Source organism: Schistocerca serialis, chromosome 1 (genome assembly GCF_023864345.2).
Source record: "Schistocerca serialis cubense isolate TAMUIC-IGC-003099 chromosome 1, iqSchSeri2.2, whole genome shotgun sequence".
NCBI lineage: Eukaryota > Metazoa > Arthropoda > Insecta > Orthoptera > Acrididae > Schistocerca > Schistocerca serialis.
The window spans coordinates 624,793,084-624,806,167 of record NC_064638.1 but is presented as its reverse complement, the minus strand read 5'-3'; positions in this window follow the sequence as shown (position 1 = coordinate 624,806,167).

The following is a 13,084-nucleotide window of genomic DNA, read 5'->3' as shown; positions in this document are numbered from 1 at the left end:
AGGAGAGACAAGCTAAAGGTCCATCGCGTCGTCGACAGGATTCGACGCCGGTGCTGACTGATTCGGAGTATGCAGTAATTAGACGGCCCACACTTCACACGCCAGTTTTATGTACACAGTGGTACTGAGAATCTAAAAATTAATGCCGAGAACATCTTGAGGCGGGTGATTCATTTCGTGGCGTATAAACCGTTCTACTTCATACGCCTTTCGCCGTTTATGGTACAAAGAAAAAGTTAATTTAATTGTGGCATGGCAATGATTTCGGATACGAAGACAAGTTACTACGCGGAAGTAAAGGAAGCGCGTTCGCTCGCAAACTGGACAATAGAAAAGGTGCAAAAAAGACGTGCTCGCCTCAGCACCGCTGAAGACAGGCCGCCATTTGGACCGTGCTTATCGCTTGCTTAAAGGCGAAAGCTTTGACGGTCGTTTTCCCGGAAACGGTATAATGCCTACGGATAAGCCGAGACTCGAATTCGCTTACTTTGGCACCTCTTCCTCTGCGCTAAGTTTATCGGAAATCGGTTTATGTCACTTGCCCTGTTCTCGTCGTAAGTGAATCTAGTAATTTTCTAGCTGTATAAGCGAGGACGAAATGACAGCTACTGTAGTCGTGTGTGTTGGTCAGACAGAGCGGACGGTACAGTGAAGCACTGTGTGTACCGCATACATGCAATGGAGCAAGGAAAGGGCCGTCGCTTTACTCAACGATTAGGCAAATTTATTTCATTTCACTTTGTGACCGATTGCCTTTCTTTTCAACTCATTGATCACTTACCTAAGAAAGAGAAATCGCGGTCGCCATCTGTCTGCACTGTGTGTACTTCACTTCTTTGTGTATATTTTCTGCGGCGGAAACTGGCGAACAGACCAGCATCTACGTAAAAGAGCGTAAGAAGTTGTCAAATACCAGTTCCCAGCTGGCAGGTGTATCACTCGTTAATTTTCCGCTCGGCGTAGATCCGGATTACGCTCACCTCCTTGTCTCAAAAGGTAAAGCGCTGCACGTTACGCTGTGCGAGAACGTCTTATACACAATAATTCCCATATACTAGATGGTTCTTCTTCGCTTACTATTTTTGACAAATTTGAGTTACGTAAGATCATAGGGTTAAAATTAAGTTTACTGAAATATGTTCAGTGAATTGCTAAATGTATGTAGAAGATGTGATGGGAATCCTCAAGTTTGTAGAAAGATTTTTTTAGTGAGCCTAATTTTTTTTATTTTAATTATCACTCAAATGGCCATTTCCTGTTGTTTTAAAACTGTATCCGTATTTTGTGCATTCTGTACTGAGAAAAGTGATTCGCAACCAAGTAATGAGTGAACACAGGACAGTAATTAGACGTCTAATGTCAGAGTAATAGTCTCAAGCGTAGTACCACGTGGAAAAGAAATTAGACGATCGTGAAACTGAAAATTTGTAAGTGAACTATTGTCTTATAGAAGGACAATAAAATAAATTTTTGATATTTGATGTGGGAAATGCATGTCCAAGGAAAGATATTTGAACACACCTTTGCAGGAGAGGGGACGTATACTAGCTGACATATCTTCAATGGAGTACATTTGACAGTGCTTATAAGAAAGAGAAAGAAGCTGATAATATCTGAATACAAGATGTATAGTGAACTATCTGAGCAAGTCACATCACGTACATATTTACGGATGATACTAAGGAGTATTGGTAAAGTCGCCGGCCGGAGTTGCCGAGCGGTTCTACGCGCTACAGTCTGTAGCCGCGCGACCGCTACGGTTGCAGGTTCGAATCCTGCCTCGGGCATGGATGTGTGTGATGTCCTTAGGTTAGTTAGGTTTAAGTAGTTCTAAGTTTTAGAGGATTGATGAGCTCAGCAGTTAAGTCCCATAGCGCTCAGAGCCATTTTATTGGTAAAGTCAGTATTAGAAAGTGGCTGAAGGAGATAGATTTCTCTCTTGGGTTCTGGAAAAATGCGAAACATCTGCGTAGAAAATCGCATGTAAGACTCTAGAGCAGACTGGTTTGTTCCAGTATTTGGAGCTCTTTCATGTTGGCATAACATGGCTAGGACTGCATCAGGTCGATATAGCCAGTTCGAGAGAGTAAGACAGGTGCTAGTGGAACGTAAGTGGCAATCGTTGGAACAAAGATGACCTCTTGCGTAAATTAAGAGAAACTGTATTTGGAAGGCTGTATGACTATTATGCTGCCAGCAGGGTATTTCTCTCGTATGGATCGTGAAGTCAGAGCTCGTGCAGGAACATACAGACATTATTCCACTGTTATGAAGTGAGAATTATTATGTAGAAAAAGATAGAGAAAGCGGTATACAGAGACCATTATAAGGCTTAGTAATGTTGCGAGTACACGAAGACGAAAAGCTTTGTATAACAGAAAGAAACGAAACATTGATAGCTTAAGGAATTTATGTCTCTAGAAGTTTTCCTTCATACGACTCCGATAAACGTATTGTCTTCGTTATTGTATCAGTCTACTTACTAAGAAGTTGCTAAGCATACGTAAGTGTTGTAGATATTCAGGTCTACGAAATATATGTAACGTGTTCTAACTGTCATATTCCTAAAAAAAACGATATCCGTTACAAGTCTTGCACAGAAAGTATCAAATACTCGAATACTCGTTATGGAAGCAATGTCCACGAATATTACTGTACCATGTTAGCTCCCAGTAAATAAAACAGTTATTATTCTTGGATGGAAATTCTCCGGCTGGGTACTCTTACGTGGATTTTGTCCAGTCACCACAGGCTTCTGTTTCTGTTCCAACACTACCAATACAGGTTTAAAACCAAACTACAAACAGTGCAAGCTGTTGTAATGTTATACAATTATACAGTCTGTCTTCTATTGTGTGACTGCCAACAGCTCGGCCAGGATATGCAGGCGCAAACTAAATGTCAGGAAGCACCGACTTCCACTCTGAGCAGCCGGAAGAGCGTCGACGACCTACCAAAAGCGCCCGCCAAATTTATCGTTTCCGCTCACAGGAACATGAAAGCAGCAATGCCTCACCGTTATGTGTGGTCGGATTCTGTAAAGGGAACACCGTATTGAGAAACGCAGATGGAGCCGTATTCAGGATATCTGCCGCTTTAGACACGTGTTCTCAGCTATTCCTCACAAAGAAAGCTGAAAGCTTATTCTGAGTGCTGTTTCAGCACAGGTGAAAATAAGAAAATGGACAAAGTAAAAGAATTGAAAAAAAGACATTCAACAGAATGCAGTAATGCAAAACCTGTATACACACTACAGTAAGTGAACACACTATGTAAACCGAGCAACACACTATTTATGTTCGCTGCTTACGCAATCTGGTTATATGGTGGGTCGCATATAACGGCGCTTTCGTTACCTTCAGGTGATTTGTAGCTGTAGGTGTTGCCCTTTCCTCTGAACTGTTTATATGTATGTGTGCATGAATAATGTGTGTAAATATACAGGTAACTAGGCAGGCCTCTATGTATGTGTCTCTGAAATCACAGTAGGAAGAATGCATGGTCGTTAATTAGGTAATAAGTGGTTTGTGACTAATAGTGAATTACTGAGGCTTCTCAAAGAAGCGCAGTATCATAACTTGTTACATTTCACAGCATCTGAGAACGAGATAACCGAAAACTTCCTCTTAAAGATGAGGGCTAACATTGGATTCTTTAGTTAGAAATGCGCTCTCAAGACGAAGGCCTGAAAGCATCAAAACAAATTAAGAGAGAAAACAGTTGTCAAAGATTGGTGCTCCTCCCCATCCCCCCCCCCCCCTCTCCACACACAAACACACGCGTGCGCGGGTACACGCATCATGAAATAGAAAAGTTGAACATGTACTGGAAGATGATAAAAACACTACAAATTGAAGTAATAATTTTCTAAAATAAAATCTGTTAAAGCTTCTGTGTATGGGAGTGAGTCATACATGATAACAAAATAACGCTAACGTGTCTGGTTGAAATGTATTTCCTGACACATTGGCCTGAACATGCACGGAAAGATAGCAAGCTATGAAATGTGAACAGAATTAGAAATATCTACAACAAATTGATAAGTAGCTAATAGTCAGCATCACTGAAAATTTCATGTAATCATAAAGAGTAAAACATTTCCAAAGATATTTTGCAGTTTTACGTGACAAAGATAAAGTTACATAAGAAAATAGCCTACTAGGCAGAAATATACAGGGTGATCAAAAAGTCAGTATAAATTTGAAAAACTAATAAATCTCACAATAATGTAGATAGAGAGGTAAAAATTGACACACATGCTTGGAATGACATGGGGTTTTATTAGAACCGAAAAAAAACCAAGTTCACAAAATGTCCGACAGATGGCGCTGGACAGAAAAACTGCTACCGTGACGGGTGAGAGGTACGCCGATATGTTACAGAATCGCATCTTCCCCAGCCTGGCTGATAAACACCTGCTGGAACGTACGATGTTTATGCAGGATGGCGCTCCACCCCATATTGCTAGACGCGTGAAGGATTCCTTGCGCGCGTCGTTTGTTGATGATCGTGTGCTCAACCGCCACTTTCATCATGCTTGGCCTCCCAGGTCCCCAGACCTCAGTCCGTGCGATTATTGGCTTTGGGGTTACCTGAAGTCGCAAGTGTATCGTGATCGACCGACATATCTAGGGATGCTGAAAAACAACATCCGCCACCAATGCCTCACCATAACTCCGGACATGCTTTACAGTGCTGTTCACAACATTATTCCTTACTGTTGAGGAATGGTGGACATATTGAGAATTTCCTGTAAAGAACATCATCTTTACTTTGTCTTACTTTGTTATGCTAATTATTGCTATTCTGATCAGATGAAGCGCCTTCTGTCGGACATTTTTTGAAGGTTTTTTTTGTCCTAATAAAACCCCACGTCATTCCAAGCCTATCGACATTATGCCGTGATTTATTCAGTTTTCAAATTTATACTGACTTTTTGATCACCCGGTATAAGAAGATAGTCGTATATGCTATACGCGGCTGTAGACTTCGAATTCTTTGTGATTCGTTTTTAGTTTCATACCCGCTTATATTGATTTCACTAAACAGACACGTATTTCCAGTGCTTCTTTCAGCCGCAGTCACATTAATGGACAAATTAACTGATTTAATTCTTTTATTCAAAGCATCATCAACTACGAATTTATTCCATGAGAGACTCAACACATTAGTTTTAGCAAAGAAATGCCAAAAGAGTTAGTCGAGTGAACGTGCTAAATTGTTACAGAGAGAGCAAGGATTCACAACCATTTGGTTTCAAAGATCATCACGGGAAGGTATCTCTTGTTTTGAATAATAGTGCAGGACCATCAAACACTGAAACGTCGTTCTTCATGCTTAAAACCGAAATTTCAAACGTAAAATAAAACAGTAACAGCCTAAAGAAAGATGACTTCATTTTAAAAAATTATAGAGTCTGTATACTCACGTTACAAGAAATTAATATTTAATGTGTTATGACAATAATTCTACAAGGTATTACTGAAAATTAACAACATCTCAGTTTGAAAAGAATTGGCGAAGGTAGCCGTTCTAATGAACAGTTGCAACGTTCTTCAACACTGGCCAAAGACGGTAAAAAGTACTGATGAATCATCGAAAACCGCGCTTCAACATTGTAGGTATGATATACGTAAGCCACACAAATGAAGAAAAATTGGAAATGAGTTTAAGACATCGTTGGCCGGGAGGCCCCTATTCGGGGAAGTTCGGCCGCCAAGTGCAAGTCTTATTTCAGTCGACGCCACATTGGGCGACTTGCGCGCCCGTGATGAGGCTGAAATGATGATGAAGACAACACAACACCCAGTCCCCGAGCGGAGAAAATCTCCAACCCGGCCGAGAATTAAACTCGGGCCCGCCTGCATGGGAGGCGAGCACGTTACCACCTAGGAAAGCAGGCTGACACAAATGAGGACATACCCCTGCTTTCAACGCCGGCCGACCACTTCCATCCCGAACAAGTTGTTGCAGAGGTTAAGAAACATACAACACGTACTCTTCAACACTGGAATTCAGCTCCTCTTTCGTCATCCTAGGTATTTGCTAGGTCGCCTGATACGAACGCTGTGACTGTTCATTAAAACGGCTACCTTCGCCAATTCTTTTCAAACCGAGATGTTGTTAATTTTCAGTAATACCTTGTAGAATTATTACGTCATAACAAATTAAATATTAATTTCTTGTAACATGAGTAAACAGATTCTATAATTTTTTTTAAAAAAATGAAGTCTTCTTTCTTTAGGCTGTTACTGTTTTATTTTACGTTTGCAATTTCGGTTTTAAGCCATTTTCAGGCATCTACCAATTATAACACGACGTGACGACAACAAGGTAAACGGCGAACGTACAACCAATTTTGTAATTCCCTGACTTTGTTCTTATTACGATGTATTACGTTTTATAGATGCTTGAAAATGACATAATGCCGAAATTGCAATCGTAAAATAAAACAGTAACAGCTGAAAGAAAGATCGCTTCGGTTAAGAAAGAAACATTAAAAATTTCGTCATAAATTCGAGTCTTCAACAGATATTACGGCTAGAGATTATTGTATCCTCATAAACTTGCCATCGTAATTTCAGTATAAATACTGACTGGCGAAAGTAATGCCCCTCAGAATGATTTTTTTCAGTAGGCAATGATTAAAAATTTCAGGTAAAAACGTCTTCAGTAAAAATTCATTATACAAAGATTGATTAATTTCTAACACGTCTAATACTTTCCTGCACACTCGCGGTGAGCAGTCGACAAAACAAAACTATTCACATGTCTTGGTAATCTCGGATACCTCAGCTTCTGTACAGCTCACATCAATGGTCACACGACACACAAAGGCACAGGCGGCTGCATCACTTGTAACACACTTTTAGCAGCGTATTTGGTTGCTCTTTACTGTAATGATTTCAGATGTAGACTTTTTGATTTTCTATGGTTATGTATAATTACTGCGTATTATTTTACATTCACAATTTAGAACTTACTTTTATCTATCTGAAACGCCAAGACGCTTCTGCCTCGAGGTGAAAGCAAACCTGTATAGCTGCGTGGTAGCCGCGAGACAGCGCGAAATTAGAGAGAAACGTACTATATTTTCATTCGAAAACTGTATCCTATGCTTGTCCTATCGGTTGAGGGATAGTGCAATTATACTTACACTTCTCGATTTCGGTTTGTTATACACGTCTAAATGTATTAATAACAATAATAATAATAATAATAATAATAATATGTCATGTGACTAGGGCCTCCCGTCGGGTAGACCGTTCGCTGGGCGCAAGTCTTTCTATTTGACGCCACTTCGGCGACTTGCGCGTGGATGGGGATGAAATGATGATGATTAGAGCAAAACAACACCGAGTCTCTGAGAGGAGAAAATCTCCGACACAGCCGGGAATCGAAACCGGGCCCTTACGATTGACATTCTGTCGCACTGACCACTTTTTTTTTTTTAATCATTTTGTTCCATATTGTTCGTTGCGTTTGGTCTGGGCGGACGTCACAAGACATCCGTTCAAGTTTATCGTTGATCCTTGGACTCAGTTTTTTTATTACAGAGAGCACGCAGCCCTCTGACTACGCTGAGCTACCGTGCCGGCATCCACTCAGCTACTTTGGGCGAACAAAAATAATAATAATAATAATAATTATTATTATTATTATGATAATAAGCGTGGAATATACCAAGGAGACTCATTAAGTCCTTTCTGGTTCTGCCTTGCTCTGAACCCACTATCCAACATGCTAAATAATACAAATTATGGATCCAATATTACTGGAACATACCCACACAAAATCACACATTTGCTATACATGGATGATCTAAAACTACTGGCAGCAACAAATCAACAACTCAACCAATTACTAAAGATAACAGAAGTATTCAGCAATGATATAAATATGGCTTTCGGAACAGACAAATGTAAGAAAAATAGCATAGTCGAGGGGAAACACACTAAACAAGAAGATTACATATTGGATAACCACAGCGACTGCATAGAAGCGATGGAAAAAACAGATGCCTATAAATATCTAGGATACAGACAAAAAATAGGAATAGATAATACAAATATTAAAGAAGAACTAAAAAAAATATAGACAAAGACTAACAAAAATACTGAAAACAAAATTGACAGCAAGAAACAAGACAAAAGGTATAAATACTTATGCTATACCAATATTGACCTACTCATTTGGAGTAGTGAAATGGAGTAGCACAGACCTAGAAGCACTCAATACACTTACACGATCACAATGCCACAAATATAGAATACATCACATACATTCAGCAACAGAAAGATTCATATTAAGCAGGAAGGAAGGAGGAAGGGGATTTATCGACATAAAAAACCTGCATTATGGACAGGTAGACAATTTAAGAAAATTCTTTCTAGAACGAGCAGAAATTAGCAAAATACACAAAGCAATCACTCATATAAATACATCGGCTACTCCACTGCAATTTCATAACCACTTCTACAACCCTTGAGATCACATAACATCAACAGATACGAAGAAAGTAAATTGGAAAAAGAAAACACTACATGGCAAGCACCCGTTTCATCTAACACTGCCACACATCAATCAAGACGCATCCAACATATGGCTAAGAAAAGGCAATGTATACAGTGAGACAGAAGGATTCATGATTGCAATACAGGATCAAACAATAAACACCAGATATTACAGCAAGCATATTATTAAAGATCCCAATACCACAACAGATAAATGCAGACTTTTCAAACAACAAATAGAAACAGTAGATCACATCACAAGCGTATGTACAATACTAGCAAATACAGAATACCCCAGGAGACATGAGAATGTAGCAAAAATAATACATCAACAGCTTGCCTTACAACATAAACTCATAAAACAACACGTTCCCACATACAAGAACGCACCACAAAATGTACTGGAGACTGATGAATACAAATTATACTGGAACAGGACCATTATAACAGATAAAACAACACCATATAATAAACCTGACATCATACTCACCAATAAAAAGAAGAAATTAACACAACTAATCGAAATATCCATACCCAATACAACAAATATTCAGAAGAAACAGGAGAAAAAATTGAAAAATACATCCAACTGGCTGAGGAAGTCAAGGACATGTGGCATCAGGATAAAATTGACATTATACCAATTATACTATCAACTACAGTAGTCATACCACACTATATCCACCAGTACATCAACGCAATACAGCTACATCCAAACTTATTTATACAACTATAGAAATCTGTAATTATTGATACATGTTCAATTATCCGAAAATTCCTAAATGCAATGTAACATATACCGTACAGTTAAAAGGAAGTCACGCTTGATCAAGGTCCCCGTCACTTTCCATTTTTGACCAGACAACGTCTGAGAAGAGAAAGAATAATAATAATAATAATAATAACAGTCTACGACAGACTGTAAAAGTCTTATTCGAATCCATTGCACTGGAAAGTTGAATTTATTTTCCTTGCCAAATTTGTAATTTTATTTCGAGACCAAATTTTATTAGTTCATGGTTAAACATTTATCCTTTCTTGCTTAGTTTCATGTAAATGAGTTTTTCTGCTGCAACTACTTTCCCGTTCTGTCTCCTGCTTCTGTGAACAGTTCATTGCATAAAGACAAAACATGAATCTATGTACGGAACTGAGAGTGATATGGAAAAAAAATGTGCTCAGTTTTTATGTACACTATGTGATCAAAAGTATCCGGACACCCACAAAAGCATATGTTTTTCATATCAGATGCATTGTGCTGTGACCTACTGCCAGGTATTCCATATCAGTGACCGTAGTGGTCACTAGACATCGTGAGAGAACAGAATGCGGCGCTCCGCAGAACTCACGGACTTCGAACGTGGTCGGGTCATTGGGTGTCACTTGCGACATACGCCCGTACGTTAGATTTCCACATTCTTACTCACCCCTAGGTCCACTGTTTCCTATGTGGTATTGAAGTGGAAACGTGAAGGGACACGTACCGCACAAAAGCGTACAGGCCGACCTCGTCTGCTGACTGACAAAGACCGTCAACAGTTGAAGAGGGTCGTAATGTGTAATAGTCAGACGTCTATCCAGACCATCACATAGGAATTCCAAACTGCATCAGGATCCACTGCAAGCACTATGACAGCTAGGCGAGAGGTGAGAAAACTTGGATTTCATGATCGAGTGGCTGCTCATAAGCCACACATCACGCCTCTAAATGCGAAACGACGCCTCGCTTGGTGTAAGGAGAGTAAACATTGGACGATTGAACATTGGAAAACGTTGTGTGGAGTGACGAATCACGGTACGTAATGTGGCGATCCGATGGCAGGGTGTGGGTATGGCGAATGCCCTGTGAACATCATCTGCAAGCGTGTGTAGCGCCAACAGTCAAATTCCGGAGGCGGTGGTGTTACGGTGTGGTCATGTTTCTCATGGAGGGGGCTTGCACCCCTTCTTGTTTTGGACGATTGAACATTGGAAAACGTTGTGTGGAGTGACGAATAACGGTACGTAATGTGGCGATCCGATGGCAGGGTGTGGGTATGGCGAATGCCCGGTGAACATCATCTGTAAGCGTGTGTAGCGCCAACAGTCAAATTCGGAGGCGGTGGTGTTATGGTGTGGTCGTGTTTCTCATGGAGGGGGCTTGCACCCCTTCTTGTTTTGTGTGGCACTATCACAACACAGATCTACATTGATGTTGTAAGCACCTTCTTGCTTCCTACTGTTGAAGACCAATTCTGCGATGGCGATTGCATCTTCCAACACGATCGAGCCCTGTTCATAATGCAAAGCCTGTGGCGGAGCGGTTACACGAAAATAATATCCCTGTAATGGACTACCCTGCACAGAGTCCCGACCAGAATCCTACAGAACACCTTTGGGATGTTCTGAAACGCCGACTTTGGGCCAGTCTTCGCCGAGCGACATCGATACCTCTCCTCAGTGCAGCACTCCGTGAAGAATGGGCTGCCATTCTTCAAGAAACCTTCCAGCACGTGATTGAACGTATGCCTTCGAGAGTGGAAGCTGTCGTCAAGGCTAAGGGTTGGGCCAACACCATATTGAATTCCAGCATTACAGATGGTTGGCACCATGAACTTGTAAGTCATTTTCAGCCAGGTGTCCGGATATTTTTGATCACATTGTGTGTAATACACACACACACACACACACACACACACACACACACACACACACACACACACATATATATATATATATATATATATATATATATATATATATATATATGTATATATTGATACACCACGAAGATGACGTGCTACAGACGCAAAAATTTAACCGCCAGGAAGAAGATGCTGTAATATGCAAATGATTAGCTTTTCAGAGCATTCACACGAGGGGGTTGGCGCCGATGGCGACACTACAACGTGCTGACATGACGAAAGTGTCCAACCGATAGCTCGTACACAGCAGTTGACCTGCGTTGCTTAGTGAAACGTTGTTGTGATGCCTCGTGTTTCCTGCTTTGATAAAGGTCGGATTGTAGCCTATCGCGATTGCGGTTTATCGTATCGCGACATTGCTTCTAGAGTTGGTCGAGATCCAATGACTATTAGCAGAATATGGAAACGGTGGGTTCAGGAGGGTAATACGGAACGCCGTGGTGGATCCTAATGGAGTAGTATCACTAGCAGTCGAGATGACAGGCATCTTATCCGCATGGCTGTAACGGATTGTGCAGTCACGTCTCGATTTCTGAGTCAACAGATGGGAACGTTTGGAAGACGAAAACCATCTGCACGAACAGTTCGGTGAGGTTTGCAGCAGCATGGACTGTCAGCTCGGAGACCATGGATGCGGTAACCCTTGACGCTGCATCACAGACAGGAGCGCCTACGATGGTGTACTCAACGACGAAGCTGGGTGCACGAATGGCAAAACATCATTTTTTCGGATGAATCCAGGTTCAGTTTACAGCATCATGATGGTCGCGTCCATGTTTGGCGACATCACGGTGAATGCACATTGGAAGCGTGTATTCGTCATCACCATACTGGCGTATCACCCGGCGTAATGGTATGGGGTGCCATTGGTTATATGTCTCGGTCACCTCTTCTTCACATTGACGGCACCTTCGACAGTGGACTTTACATTTCAAATGTGTTACGACCCGTGGCTCTACCCTTCATTCGATCCCTGCGAAACTCTACGTTTCAGCAGGATAATGCACGACCGCATGTTGCTGGTCCTGTACGTGCCTTTCTGGATACAGAAAATGTTCGACTGCTACCCTGGCCAGCACATTCTCCAGATCTCTCACCAACTGAAAACGTCTGGTCAATGGTGGCCGAGCAACTGGCTCGTCACAATACGCCAGTCACTACTCATGATGAACTGTGATATCGTGTTGAGCTGCATGGGCAGCTGTACCTGTACACGCCATCCAAGCTCTGTTTGACTCAATGCCCAGGCGTGTCAATGCCGTTATTACGGCCAGAGGTGGCTGTTCTGGGTTCTAATTTCTCAGGATCTATGCACCCAAATTGCGTGAAAATGTAATCACAAGTCAGTTCTTGTATTCTGAACCGAATAAATATTCGACTGGATAACGTCTCTTACACCGAAATGCGAGCTTCGTGAAAGATAAGATTTTTTTAAACGTCTGAATGATCCAAAATCACTTCCTCGTCAAGACACTAATACTCTCGCTCCAATAGAAGGGATGCCCTTCAAACAACTTTTACGAATTTTGTATAAGATTTTATGAGTTTACAGATAATGTTTTTTTTAGAATGTACTACAATAGCTTTCTTAAAGACAACAATAATATTCAACAGTTGTCTACTGACGAAGACAATGTCTGCTACCACAGAAAGACTGTTTGCACCTAGCACGAGGGAAACAAAAAAAAGCATTGGCCAAATGACAGAACTGAACTCGGGCTCAGAGAAAGACGATGAGAAACTTTGTCCGTCAGCTACAGGCACAGTTCACTAAAAAAATCTTCCTCGGGCCCCGTTTAGCATTGCCGATCACGTCACTACATATTTCGCGATTATTGTCAACGTCCTCTACTTCCGTGTACAATGTTGTATTGCTATTAATTTGCA